A 15,531-nucleotide genomic window follows, 5' to 3' on the forward strand; every position below is an offset into this window, starting at 1 on the left:
TGATTTCCAGAAAAGTTTTATGCAATAGAAGAAGTGTCTGAACTCGGTTCACTTTTCGATCTTCGATCAAAGTTGATCTTTAGTCAGGGAGTTTTATAAAATTGGGCCTTAAGGGGTTAGGTACAGCTTACGGCAATAAAATTTTGGAAATGTTAAAAAAAAAGTTTCCTCCATTATTGTAATTTGCACAATAATGAAAATTAGTAGGTGTAAAACACTGTCATCCTGCTATATGAAGAAGAAATTTTTACAATATAAAAAAGTTATTTATATTTTTTTTTTTTCAAAATTCAAAATGGTGGCAGTACACTGCGCAGTGATGAAGCGTTTCCCTCATAACTCAGATATTTTTCAACTTTTTCATGTACTCTCTCTTTTATTTTATTGCTGAAACTCATATTTGCAATATCATGCTCTTTGAACTATACATTCTTTAATAAGTTACATTTTTTTTATTTTGCGTTAAAACAATATGCTGATATTTTACCATTTGTATGACTATTTTTATCAGAAAATCTACCCAAGATAGAAACGTGATTCTGCATCATTTAACAGATATAACATGCATAAATACAACTACAAAGTTTTAAGGGGAGAGGATGGTATTTTTTGGTAAAAAATGAGTAAATTTTAAAAAAGAAAAATTCCTTAACATACTCTGTGATATGTGTGGAGTGCATAGCATAACATTTTGTGGGTATTTGTGCCCTTATCGGATGTTGAGTCGCCATTTTTAAACTTCCTGCGTTATGGATTTTTAAATCTCTCGCCCACTTTTATTGTTGTTTCCGGTAAATTAAATTTAAAAAAAATTCTTTAAAATACCCTTTGATATGTGTGGAATGCATTGCATAACATTTTGTGGGTATTTGTGCTCTTATCGGATGTTGAGACGTCATTTTTAAACTTCCTGCGCTATGGATTTTTAAATCACACGCCCGCTTTTATCGGTTTCCAGTAACTTCATTTTATTTTTGCTACATTGCCAGACAAAAATGGATATAATTTCTGAACTATTAAATATACATGCATGAAATTTAGAACACACATTCTTTAGACTATTAGGACACTTTTCTCTGTAACAGAATTTTGTTAATTGATTTCATTTTAAAAATACGCCCGTTTGTTTGCAAGAAAGGAAATCAGAAAATTGTTATTAAATTTTAATTGTTTATTTTACAAACGTAGGGACTAATATCAAAATTCTGTTACAGACAGTTTGTAGAACATGCTTTTGCAAATATATTGCAAAAAACTGTTTGAATCTATCTTTAAAAACGGTTTAGATATATCGGTTTTAGTACAATCCTGCATTGGGTATATTTTTTCAAATTTGGGCTCCCAAATAATTTTTTTTTTTATATTTATATTTGGTTGAGTTGCCACAGCTATGAGCTCTCTACATACAAAAAATTAATATTTTACACCAAATAGGTGTACACCAAATATTCCCCACCATTATAAGTGTTCCGAAATAAATGCTGTTATCAAGATTTTATGAGATCTGTGAATTACGTTCACAAAAGTTGTAATCTGAACACATGAAAAAATTTGTATATATTCACTGATGTTTTTTATTATCTATTGTTTTCACATAATTTATTTTAAATATTTCATTTAACAGTTGATAGAAATTAATTAGGATAATAATAATTTACAATAAATTCACGATAAATGTGTTATATAAAATTTAGAAACTGCTTGTAACAACACTGTTTTACGGAAAACTGTGTAACATCTTCAGAAATTTCAACCCATAGAAATTTAAATTACATTCTAGTGAATATTAGGATTAGTTGTTTGCTTATTTTATAATATAGTATACATTTCATGAATTTTTTATTTTATTGGGTTATTTTACGACGCTGTATCAATATCTCAGGTTATTTAGCGTCTGAATGAAATGAAGGTGATAATGCCAGTGAAATGAATCCGGGGTCCGGCACCGAAAGTTACCCAGCATTTGCTCGTATTGGATTGAGAGAAAACCCCGGAAAAAACCTCAACCAGGTAACTTATTCCGACCGGGATTCAAACCCGGGCCACCTGGTTTTGCGGCCAGACGCGCTGACCGTTACTCCACAGGTGTGGACTACATTTCATGAAACTTGTTAATTGAAATATAAGATTGTATTTTAGTACTTAATTTCATCTTATTTCATTTCATTCATTCATGTGTATAAATTATAAAACGTTGTACAGATTTGCTGAATTTATAGATTTGTAAAATTTTATTAATTTCATAATTGAAACATAAGATTAATTCAATAGGATATTTAATTAATCAATATCATATAAATACAGAGTGATTTATATAGAACTGACACATTTCTTTCATTAATTGTTTCAAAACGAATTGTGCTAGCGACAACTTATTATACCTACCTAAAATGTAGAGGAATTTTGGGAGATTATTTACCTCTATAGCAAATGTTGAAAATGTCCTCCATCCTGCATAAGGCACAACTCAACACGTCGTTCCATGTTACTGGCCACTCGTTGGAGGGCTCCGTTATCAATAGCTTGAATCTCCTGTGTGATGTTGTGCTTCAGATCGTCCTATGTCTGGGGACGTGTGGCGTAAACCCTGTCTTTTAAGTAACCCCATAGAAAGAAGTCCGGCGTTGTCAAATCCGGAGATCTCGGTGGCCACAGGTTCCTGGAAATTATTCGGTCGTCAAAGAAACTTGGTTTTAGGCCTGCACTTTTCGCAGCTCTCTGACACATTGAGTAGGTGTACCCTGTCTCCTGCGACAAACGTCTTAATGATTTTTTGGGTGAATGCTCCAGTCGTGCTCAACGTCAACAACAACCGTGGGAAGCCTAGATGAACGATGCTTGCCCTTTTCACTCACCAGAGATCCAGTTGCTTCCAATTTGTTTACCAGTCCCAGTATTGTGTTTCTTTTGGGAGGATTGCGAACACCAAATTCTCTCTGGTATGCCCTTTGAGTAGCTGTAATTGAATTCGTAATCCAGTATTGCTTCACAAGGAAGAGTCGTTGATTTAATGTGTACTGCATTTTCACACAAAATGTCGAAAACAGCTGCCAACAATAGGGATAAAACATAAACATCTGCGCATCTAGTGCTGCCAACAATAAGAATAAAACATAAACATCTGCGCATCTAGTGACAAGGAATCGAAACTCCAGAACATTCTGCTTAATTTGGTGCTAAAATTGGGTCAGTGTTGCCAACAATAGAAATAAAACATAAACATCTGCGCATCTAGTGACAAGGAATCGAAACTCCATAACATTGTGCTTAATTTGGTGCTAAAATTGGGTCATTGAATGAATTTCCAACGGAATAATTAAAGAAAGAAATGTGTCAGTTCTATATAAAAAGCACTCTGTATTATAAAAATGTATTTATAACCCTAACATACCTATCTCACGTAAAATAGGATTGTTTGTAAAATTGGAGTATAATAAATAGCCTAAATAAACAAGCATAAATACCCACAAAAAATTTCATTACAGAACGTTGTATAGTTTTTGAGTTATCAGCAGGCATCTCATTGCTAGTGTGAAAAAAAAATTAAATCAATTAAACAACCTATAACTTATTTTATGTTAGCCCTGGGTTCTGAAAACCAGTGGCGAAATATCAGCTACATCAGATGGACGAATAAGACATCCACACCTAAATTCTGGCAAGAAGCTGATGTCGGAGGTCAAAATCCTCTATCGGATTTGGTCTCACTAGCATTTTCCGTCTTCACCTTATCACATTCTAACGCGGAAGTCAAGCGGATTTTCAGTCAGGTAAACATAGTGGAAGATAAACTTAGAACGAGACTCGAAACAAATACTACAGTCTAGTATATACAGGCGAAGCTTGAGTTGTGATAGAGCTACGAACAATAGACTGTGCTGGTACTATTTCGCATTGCCTGTAATGAAGCGATTTAGCGATCCTAGCGGCTAGCAACTATCTATGGATGCATATTCACTACGTATTGAGCTTCGTGACTGTATATACTAGACTGTGCAAATACTCTAACTACTATTTTGAACGTAATGTTTGGGTTGAGACGTGACATAAGTGTTGTTTTTCATATTCAGTCCAGAAGAAATACTGAAGCTTTCTGACAGAGGAAAATGATTTATTTTTCCTAGGTGAGTCTTGCATTTTTTTATTTATACAGTTCGTTAATTTTATGCGAATGTTAAAAATGTATAATTGAGCCATTTCTGGCCTTTTTTTTTTTTTTGGCAAGCAGGTTTAGCTTATTTTACTGAATGATAGTTGGCAACACTGCGTGGTAATAAAACAAGTGAGCCGAGCATAAAGCCACGTTTCCACAGGAGTTGAATCATTCCTTATTCATTAAGCTTCGGAGAATTGCTGAATATACCATTTTTTGCATTACAAAATAAAATATTAACCATAATATGTCCATAATGTCATTTTATACGGAAATAGTAAAATATCTACATAACGTAAAGAAATCTTAAAATATGCACTCGTATGTACAAATAATTATGTATTAAGCAATAATTACTGTTTTCATGATAATCGAAGAAAACCATGTTTTCATAGATTATATGCAGTGACGTAGCGTCAATGTAAGCTGAAAAGCTCAGCTTCCCCAGTTAATAATAATTTCATAATAGGCCTAAACCTGCAGTTTATGAACAAAATTATTTATTAAGTAGCCGTACCCGTGCACCCGTTAGAAATAAATATAAAGTAATTACATAATTAAAATAGGACATTTGATCCAGGGAACATTCGTGTTTGGTAGAAGGATAAATCGTTTATTACGTTACTTCATTTAAAGTGTATTAAAAAAAATAAATGCGATCATTTTGATCCAGAGACCACTCATTTGGCCATAAAAATTATTTTAGGAAATACAAAACGAATGTACAAAATAGCCTATCAAGTTTTCTGTGCATAAGAAGCTATTTTAATCTTACCTGTCCTCAATTCACTCAGAAGTTACTGTAATAACATTATAGCATTATGTCCATCTAGAGAAGCTACACTTTCCAATGGTGAATTAATAATTAATTATACAAATCGGTTAATTTAGCTTCCGATATTACTTCATGCAAACACAGAAACATTCTCTGTAGGCTATGTTTCATAGCTTTCGATTGTTGTTGTCCAAGGCCCCTTATAGACGAAGTCATTTGTTTTTTATTTCATTACACCGCCTTAGATGGCAGTTACTTTAATTTTAAAACTCATTTATCTCATTAAATATCAGTCCTATCAAAATTTTTCAAAGAATAAAACTTATCGGAAATGATTTTTAAAGAACCTTGTGTTATGTAACATTTTTCACAAAAATCAATAATAAGCGAGATATTTCGATTTATTTAATTCAAGCCCCCTTATAACCCCCCTTTTAAATAACGTATTTTGTATGCCATATAGCCTAAAATCTAAGTTACAACGAACTTAATTTATATTCTAATTTTCATCGAAATCCGTCCAGCCATTATCGCGTGAAAAGGTAACAAACATCCAGACAGACAGACATACATACAAACAAAAATTTCAAAAAAGCGATTTTCGGTTTCAGGGTGGTTAATTACATATGTTAGGACCAATTGTTTTTGAAAAATCGAAAATTACCAGAAAAATTTCGGCTACAGATTTATTATTAGTATAGATTTTAATACAATTTACAGAGTGGCACACGAAATGTCATACCGTTTAATTATCTCACTAAAATTTTAATATTGTAGTTCCTATGTTTCTAACTGCGCTAGTGAATGCCGAAATTCATAGAAAATCCAATAGGTAGCATCGCAATTCGGATGTAACCATAGCTACGAGCTATCAATTTGTGAAATGGCGGACAACGGGCGATTGACGTTTGAACACAAACTGAAAGCTGTTCTGTTTTTCGTCGAAACGAAGAGTGTTGTGAGGACTCAGAGACGTTTTCGTGCTCACTTTAATACAAGATGGGTTCCTAAAGTCTGTGTGATGTATCTTGTCTCACTGTGAAAAGAGAGAGAAAGGAGATATGTCTTACTTCCTCTGTATTGTTATGGCGATGGGGGAGTGGAGCGATGCCGTCCATCCATCCAGTGGCGGAAGGGACTAGTTGATACATTCTGTAGCGCAAAATAAAATAACAAAATATCTCTCTTCGTACTGTGTAGTTCCGTCACTGAGCTTGTCTTTCAAGAAATTGAGTTCCGGTAGCCTGTACAATAACAAGGTTTTGAAAGGAATCCTGAAAATTTACAACCCTCGTATAATCTCCACCCTCATTTGAAGGGACTTGGTTTTATTGCTACTGAGACAAGATAAACCTTACCAGGTATAGCAAGCAGACAATTTACAGATTGTCCCAACAGTTTGAAATTAACGGTTCTGTGTTGGAATAAAAGCGGTCGCGACGCGCTGGCGTCCGTACGCCTGAAAACATCAAAGCCATTCGCATGGCTTTGACTCGAAATCCCTCTAAATCAACAAGGAGGGCTTCTGCCGAGTTGGAAATCGGTCGTCGGTCAGTGCAAAAGATCATGCATTCATATCTTCAATATTGTATCCTTACAAAATTACCGTTCTGTATAAACTTACAAGAGAGATAAGGGGCGGAGGCTACAATTTGCGTTGTGGGCAATGGAAGAAGAGGCTGTGCTCCACAACGCATGGTTTACAGACGAGGCCTACTTTCATGTGAACGGTGTTGTGAATAAACAAAACGTTCGATTCTGGGCGAGGGAACTTCCTCGCATAAAAGAAATGTTTGGGGCAAAAGTTTCTGTATGGGCCACGGAATCATCGGTCCAATTTTCTTCGATGAAACTGTCAACCAAGTTCGATACAAAACTATGTTGGAAAGCAGTTTTATCCCCCATCTCATAGCAAAAGGTCTCCCTATGGAAACACAGTGGTTATGCAGAATGGAGTCCGCCCACACATTGCAAACACCGTTCTGGATTACCTGCACGAGATGTTTGATCTTCGTGTGATGTCACATCGGTTTCCCGAACTGGGATGCGGCAAAATGTGGCCGCCTCATAGCCCAGACATTAATCCGTGCGATTTCTTTTCACGGGGATTTCTAAAAGAGAAAGTGTACCAAAGGAGGCCAGGAAATGTGGTGCAGCTCAGAGCCCTTTTAGTGGAGTTGTGCCGTGCGCTATCTGAAGACTTGTGTCGAAAAGTGGCGACGAATGTAAGGGTTCGTTTGCAAGAGGTTGTGAGGTAAAACGGAGGTCGTATGGAACATGTTCTGCATTAGAGATAAAATTCCAAATCCTAATTATTAATTCTGTACGATTTTGTAAAGCGTTAATACAAATCAATACGTGTTATGTGTTGTAGTAAATCGTGTCTTAGTGTGATGAAAATGTGTTTAGGGGATCATAGATATGAGATTAGTTAGGAAGCTATAAAATTGAAAAAAAAATGTTGGGAAATTAAAAAGTGGCTGGTTAATAAATATAGCCTGGTTACCGATTGAAGTTTACTGTAAAGAAGTAAATCTTAGAAAGTGATGTAGTGAAGTTTATGAAAGAGGATCTTAGTGATAATATTTACAGTTTTCTATGGTTTTTTCTGATTGTTGATTCTGGTTAAGAAATGATCAAACTAAAGCGAACTAGATACTCATGTCAAGATTTAATAAGATTATAATGGCTTGTATTAGGTAGAAAAAAGATCCTAATGAGTATAACCGGGTAAAGTGTTACGAATTAGATGTAATGTAGAAAGACGGAATTATGTATAAATTTAGTTAGCAAGATTAGAATTCTGAAAGGAACGTAAGTGTGGAACGAACAGATGGTGGACATTTAAGATCAATAAGAAGAAATTGACTGTTTGGAGTTAAATTAATAGCGAGAGTAGATGAGTTATCAGTTTAACAGGCTGTCGGGATTTCATGTTAATTGTAGGTATATGTAATAGAAAGTTATGGTAAAACCGGTATACATAAGTTGTGGTATGGTACACCATAACTAATATAAATGTTGATGACAAATATCTATCTGTCTGTCTGTCTGTCTACCATCTATCTATCTATCTATCTATCTATCTATCTATCTATCTATCTATCTATCTATCTATCTATCTATCTATCTATCTATCTATCTATCTATCTATCTATCTATCTATCTATCTATCTATCTATCTATCTATCTATCTATCTATCTATCTATCTATCTGTCTATCTATCTATCTGCCTATCTATCTGTCTATCTATCTATCTATCTATCTATCTATCTATCTATCTATCTATCTATCTATCTATCTATCTATCTATCTATCTATCTATCTATCTATCTATCTATCTATCTATCTATCTATCTATCTATCTATCTATCTATCTATCTATCTATCTATCTATCTATCTATCTATCTATCTATCTATCTATCTATCTATCTATCTATCTATCTATCTATCTATCTATCTATCTATCTATCTATCTATCTATCTATCTATCTATCTATCTATCTATCTATCTATCTATCTATCTATCTATCTATCTATCTATCTATCTATCTATCTATCTATCTATCTATCTATCTATCTATCTATCTATCTATCTATCTATCTATCTATCTATCTATCTATCTATCTACCACCTATCTATCTATCTACCACCTATCTATCTATCCATCCATCCATCCATCCATCCATCCATCCATCCATCCATCCATCCATCCATCCATCCATCTATCTATCTATCTATCTATCTATCTATCTATCTATCTATCTATCTATCTATCTATCTATCTATCTATCTATCTATCTATCTATCTATCTATCTATCTATCTATCTATCTATCTATCTATCTATCTATCTATCTATCTATCTATCTATCTATACGTGTTATGTGTAAAATAAATGGTATGACATTTCGTGTGCCACCCTGTATATTTTACGCGTTAAATATTGTGATGCGGGAGCTCAAGATGATTTGTGATGCAGCAATGAACATGAAGCCTGCACACACCAGCTTTCAATCCCCTCCACTGAACTACAAGCAGTCTGGTTTCTTTCACGCATTCTTCTGTGTAACCAACCCCGCAGATTTTCCATCCCTTTCTAACTAAACCACCCTGGTCGCGAGGCACGCAAGAAGATAGCTTTGACATTGGAAAGAATTTAGTTTCCGAGTTATCGCTTTTCGTGAGTTGTGTTCAGTTGAATTGTTAGTGTGTATTGTGGCTGATATAACAAATAATGAGTGAAATAATAGTTCCTGACACCAATTTACTTGAATTTTTTAGGACAATAGACTGACTTACGAACAAAAGTGTGATTTAAAAACAACGACCTTGCTGTCAATGAAGGACACAACCAAAAGATAGACGCATACTTACGTAATGATACTAATACTGTATCTAATGACCGTTAATATTGTGAGTACTCTAAATATGACAGGGAGTGAACTAATGTTATACGTTTACGTGTCTACTTGTTAGACATATGTGTAAATCATGAAATCATATTTTACTACGTACCATTTGAGGTCATGCCTTATTGGTGTTACTTACGAGTTTCCAACCAATCTTCGGGCTGTTCACTTCGCATTGACTACCATTCATTTTAAGACTATATTTTTGTAATACGTTTTCTCATATATACATGAAAGACAACTTGAGTTAGGTTCCCCTGCTCAAAATTTCATGCTACACCACTGCTTATACGTTAAATTAGTTTGCACTAGTGTTGTGGGATTTAATAGGATAATCTAATCGATTAATCGATCAATTTATGTTGTAAGATTAATCGATCAAAAATATTTAATCCAATAATCGAGTCGATTAAAATTAATCGGTTATAGTTGAGATTAATTATTATTATGTTAATACAGACTCATACTAAAAATTCCAACAATATTTCTCTCTCGTAAATTGCTTACTTAAAAGCACAATAGTACTGTTATTTTCTAACTGTAAACCAGGTAGCGTAGGGAAAATCTTTGCACAAACACTTCAGAAAGAGATGGAGATATGAGGACAGTGACCTAGTCTACATCTATTGAAAGTTGAAACACAATGCGAAACCCTTATAAAGTTTTATGATTTTCCAAGACAACTTCCACCTTGCTGTCAGCCCATCTTCCTACCATATGAAATTCATACTTTTCTGGGATTCGTCCCCCTCATCCCTTATAAAATGGCCATGTCTACACTGTGTGTAAGTAATAGCGTAACTACCTTCTTCTCTTTCTGAAATCTGGTAATTAGATTACAACAGGGGCCAGTCTTCTGTTTCGACCGCTGTACTTTTGCAGTTGCAGTTTTTTGTACTGAGTTTGTATATGAAGGTTGTGTGTTAAGTTTGATAAAAATAAAAAAAAAACAGTTTTCTGTGGTTTGTGAAAAGTGTAAACTCCATTACGTCATATCAGAACTCGGTGAAACGTTTGGATTTAAATTGAACGATCGTGGAGGAGTGCTTGTTTAGTGATGCAGGAAACATTGTTACTAAACGTAGAGCGACACTTAATTCGGAGCATATGAATGCACTTACATGTTTAAAATCATGGATGAAGCAGTATTAACTAGATGAGCCTTCATACTTTTTGTTATTTATGTTTGTCTCAAAAATTCCCAGAGAAATTGACACAATAATTATAAGCCTCATAATAAATATGTTAGTAAGTAATCAAAATAGTTGTTTTGTAATATAACGATACAATATATACAGATATACAACATTTAATACTTATGCTTATCACCGAACACAAGTTAAATTTAAGAATAATTGTGTATTACAGTATATTAAAACATTTTTTCAACTCGATCAAAACTCGATTAATCGATTAAATTCAAATAGTTAATCGATTAAATATTTTGATCGATCAACAGCACTAGTTTGCACGCAATATGCATTTTGCATATAAATCCAGACTTTGGTTGTCAGTCTTTCCCGCTGTTCGCAAAAGGTAGTAAACACATTGTATGTAGTTGGTAGGTTTACATATCGCACACCCAATAAAATGCTGTTTATGTCGAAAATCAATTATCTGTTATTGCGCTTTCAATTTCTTACAACTCTTCGAAACCGACATCAAGCACTTCTTCCTATCCCTCATCATAGAACGTCTTTATACTCATCTTCCTATACTGTAGAAATACCTCGTCTCTGGAATTCGTTACCTAATGACGTCAGGGACTGCCGGACTTTATCACAATTCAAAATTAAATTGAAAAATTTTGTCTTAGTAATGTTTTTTAGGTATTGCTAGAAGTATTAATTTGTGTTTTTTTTTTCTTTTTCAATCTAGATTAAAATTGCAAGTTTCTTGTTTATGTTAGTTAATTAGAATAGAATTAATTATGATACTTAATCACTCATTTAAATTTTGTGTGATTGCAACCTGTGTATATTTTTGTGTGGCTTTACTTTGTTTATAGTGTTTTCTCTCTCTCTCTCTCTCTCTCTCTCTCTCTCTCTCTCTCTCTATTTCTTGTGTAGATTTACTTTGTATATAGTGTATTTCGTCTCGTCTCGTTTCTCTTATCTATACTCTAACCACGACGTAAATACCAGATCACTTATCTGTGGCACGCTAAATATACCTCTTCATAGAACATCTTGTTATTCCTCGTCTTTTACAATATCCACCTCGCGTCAATGGAATTCCTTGTCACAAAGTATCAGGGGATGAAAGACAACAAACACCTTTAAGAACAGCTTAAAAGATAACCTTATTAGCATTTCACTCCAATCATACTGATTTTAACTATCACTGACTACACTGTTGCTTTTTTCTTTAGACATCATCCTGATAGTGCTGTATTTTCAAAATTGTCTCATAATAATCTCTTTCTATTATCTAATATCATTTGAAATATATTAACATTCTATGTATTTTAGTTTAATTCTGCTACACAGTTTATTTCAGTGTTTAATTAATAGTTCATAGTATTCTGTTGTTTAATTCGTAAATAACTCTTGTATACATGTAACTCTCATCTAAATCAAATTGTTGAATTCTTTGTAAGTTCATGCATATGTATATACACTTTTTTGCTGGTTGAGTGGAAGAGAAGGCCTTACGGCCTTAACTCTGCCAGCTAAAATAAATCATTATTATTATTTTTTTTTCTGTTTATTTCTATTATTGTATTAGTATTCCTGGTGTTGTGGAAGAAAAGGCCTGACGGCCTTAACTACACCAGAATAAATAAATAAATAGTTGAAGGTGTGAAATTCTAATAATAAAACAGTACATTATCAAAGATTTTGGTAGGCCTACCTAGATATTAAAATATACCGCAGTATTTTACTACGAAATAGCATATCTTTACAAATCACAATTTTCGAGTTACGACACTATGTTACTCGGAATGCGATGTAGTAAGAAGGCTAATGTCTGAAACTCGGCTGCTTTGTGGCCTAACTGTGTTATTGAATTTATGAATGCATTTTGTTAAACATTATCTTCTCACCAGGACCTCACTGTAGAGCAACGCGCACGGGTAACAGGAAACTGTCAGAAATTATCACTATCATGTCAAAAGACATAAATAAAATTATCGTCCTTTTGTGTCTTAAACCTGCTTTGCACAGCATGTATTTACTGTAAAGATAGTAGTATTGTTCAATTCTAATTTTATTAGGCCTACATTTTATGGAGTGAATGAGCAGTAAGAAAAAAATGTCAGAGGGAAGTGGAATAGTAAATAAAAGAATATAAAGAATATAATTACAAACAAGAGAAATAGAAATAAAATAATACAATCATATAAAAAAGGAGATACAATAGTATTAACAAAATTTGACACCGAATGAGCAGTGCTCGTGTTCGGTCGCAGTTCAGATATAATATTAATAGGCCTATAAGAGAATATAAAATAAAATAAAATAGGAAATAAAATTAAAATTACAGTTACAGAAATTATATAATACAATATTAATATAAGAGAAATATAGAAAATAAAAAAATAAATAAATAAAATGAAATAGGAACTAAAATTTAAATTTCAGCGGCAATGGAATTATATAATATAATATTAACACTAGAGAAGAATAATATCGCACGTGAAAATTATTAGCAAAATAAATACATAGAAAAATTGAGAGCAGTGTATTATGATAATGATTGAAAGAATTTAGTTTTGTTCTTTAAATGTGCAAAAATTTATTCATAGCAATTGTAACTTTTCGTTCTGAAAAGAAATTTTAAAATGTTACATTTGTTCGGATCAAATTTCTACACATTTAAAGGACAAAACCAAAATTCTTTCAATTATTATCATAATACACTGCTCTCAGTTTTTTTATGTATTTATTTTGCTAATAATTGTAACATAAAATATAATATAAACAGATAAAACTTTAGCTCACCTCTGAAAGAGTAGAACTCGTGCTCTGGGGCGGATTCCTGAATTGAAATTAAGAAGTATATAATAAAATTTGTCTTATGTCCACTACGCAATAAGAATATATAAATTTAAATTTACAATTTTCCTTTATTTTTAAATCCATACATAGCTTTTTAAATTTAATACAAAAACTATTAGAATTGACAAGATTAGGCTATTTAAATATAAATTTGTTATATATTCTTGGGCCTAAATTACTATTATGATTAAATACTGTAGCAGTGTTGCATTTTGGTTCAAACAATCTTAAACAATTCATACTTTTTGTTTCATAACTATGAGAATGCAATTCAAAATTATTTCGATTTTTATGTATGAATTTTATTAATACAATGTAATAAAATTGTCTGATTTTAAGAACATTAAAGTCTAAAAACTATGTTCGAGATGGAAAATCAATAGGTTTATTATGAAGACATATTTTAATTATTTTCTTCTGTAACAAATGAAGTGAATTGAAATTGGATTTAAATAAGCTACCCTATCCTATAATTCCATACATAATTACCGATTGAAATGAAGTTAAGTATATTGTGCGTAATAAACTTATTGACAAGTAATTCCTCACTAAAACAAAATAATATATTTTACGTAATTTATTACAAAGATAATTAATGTGTTGGTTCCATTTTAAATTACTGTCGAAAATTATGTCTAAACATATTGGAAGTTATTGGAGCATAATTGGAAATTAATTCAATGGCTTTCCCAAAACACGGTATGAAATGTTTAATATAAAACAATTTTTATTTCGAAATGGAAGCAAAAACGAGAAAAAATATATTAAGTTTTTTTGTGTGAAATATAACTCCCTGAAATTAATAACATTACTTACGGTTTACCCTGTATAAACATATAGGCCTATAATTATGTATTTCTCATACATAGAATTCCCATATTATTCAACGCAATTTCAAATGTGCCTCTATCGCAGGATGTTGACGGTACCATGGACAAAACCATGCCATGTTGACGGTACCATGGACAAAACCATGCCACGAATGATGAGATATCCCAGTGAATAAAAAAAAAAAGACAAGCTGTTGACCACTGTGAAAGTAAGGAAAGATCCAGTCTATATTACAAGGCAAGGTGCTCGGAAAAAGAGGCGTTGGTAGACCAATATTTTCGTGGATGAAAATCTTAAAACTTTTGTTTTCTATGACTGCCACACAAATATTATGAGCAGTGGTCAAGAAAAAATAATAGCCAAGATAATAGCCGACATCCAAAACTGATAGAAACTATAAGATTTCTTGGAATACTTTCCTGCGACGTTTACGTGACATTATTTTTGCCGACATCAGCTATATACTGAATGCATTTTTTTTACTCAATTTCCATTGAGACATGGAGAAGACCACAGATGGCTCAGTGAAATGCAGCGTGCCTGCAAAACATTACTCAAAGCCTCAAAACGAAAGCCCAATTGTAATGTTTCACATGACAGAAAGATAAGAATACAATTTCATTGTAAAAACTTATCATACAATTTCATTGTAAAAACTAATCAGGAGATACCTTCAAATAGCACAGTAATTTGAGTGAAAATGGCTTGTAACCGTAGATAATGATGTAATAGCGAGAATGTTCCCACTAGTGACCAATTCTTATGACATACGCATTAAGGTGTAACTGTTATAAAGTCCTATTACCAGTTCATTGCAATGCAGAAACTAAAGATGCAAGTGCACAGAGAAATTTTCGAATTACATTTTCGAGAGACAGACAATAAGTACACTAGTCGTCCGTGTCGGGATTTGAGACGTGATTCTAGTAACTTCATTTTCGTAAAAAATTTACTTAAGTTTGAAATGTAGAATAAGAACCAAGAAAAATTAGTTTATATTGTTTTATTCTATTTGCCTATTTATTTATTCATTTATATACATATTTATTTACATATTTGATTATTTATTTATTTGTGGTCTTACTAATATTCTTTTGAGGAGATTAACTCCGTACGTAGATGAAATTATTGGGGATCATCAGTGCGGTTTTCGGCGTAATAGATCGACTATTGATCAGATTTTTTGTATTCGGCAGATAATGGAGAAAAAATGGGAGTATAAGGGTACAGTACATCAGTTATTCATAGATTTCAAAAAGGCATATGACTCGGTTAAGAGGGAAGTATTATATGATATTCTTATTGAATTTGGTATTCCCAAGAAACTAGTTCGATTAATTAAAATGTGTCTCAGTGA

The 15,531-nt window shown here is 32.8% G+C and overlaps 1 protein-coding gene and 1 long non-coding RNA gene across 3 annotated transcripts in view; one reads left to right on the forward strand and one right to left on the reverse strand.

Annotated features, from left to right (window-relative positions):
- LOC138714816 (uncharacterized) overlaps positions 1 to 1,435 on the forward strand; it is a 141,660-nt gene extending 140,225 nt beyond the window's left edge. The window contains exon 2 of the long non-coding RNA XR_011336092.1: positions 1,219 to 1,435. This is a non-coding gene — a long non-coding RNA (uncharacterized lncRNA). The remainder of the gene's footprint in view (positions 1 to 1,218) is intronic.
- Positions 1 to 15,531, reverse strand: part of LOC138714812 (uncharacterized) — a 480,985-nt gene that overhangs the window by 343,747 nt on the left and 121,707 nt on the right. The window lies entirely within an intron of this gene.

The sequence above is a fragment of the Periplaneta americana genome, chromosome 15 (genome assembly GCF_040183065.1).
Source record: "Periplaneta americana isolate PAMFEO1 chromosome 15, P.americana_PAMFEO1_priV1, whole genome shotgun sequence".
NCBI classification, from domain to species: Eukaryota; Metazoa; Arthropoda; class Insecta; order Blattodea; family Blattidae; genus Periplaneta; species Periplaneta americana.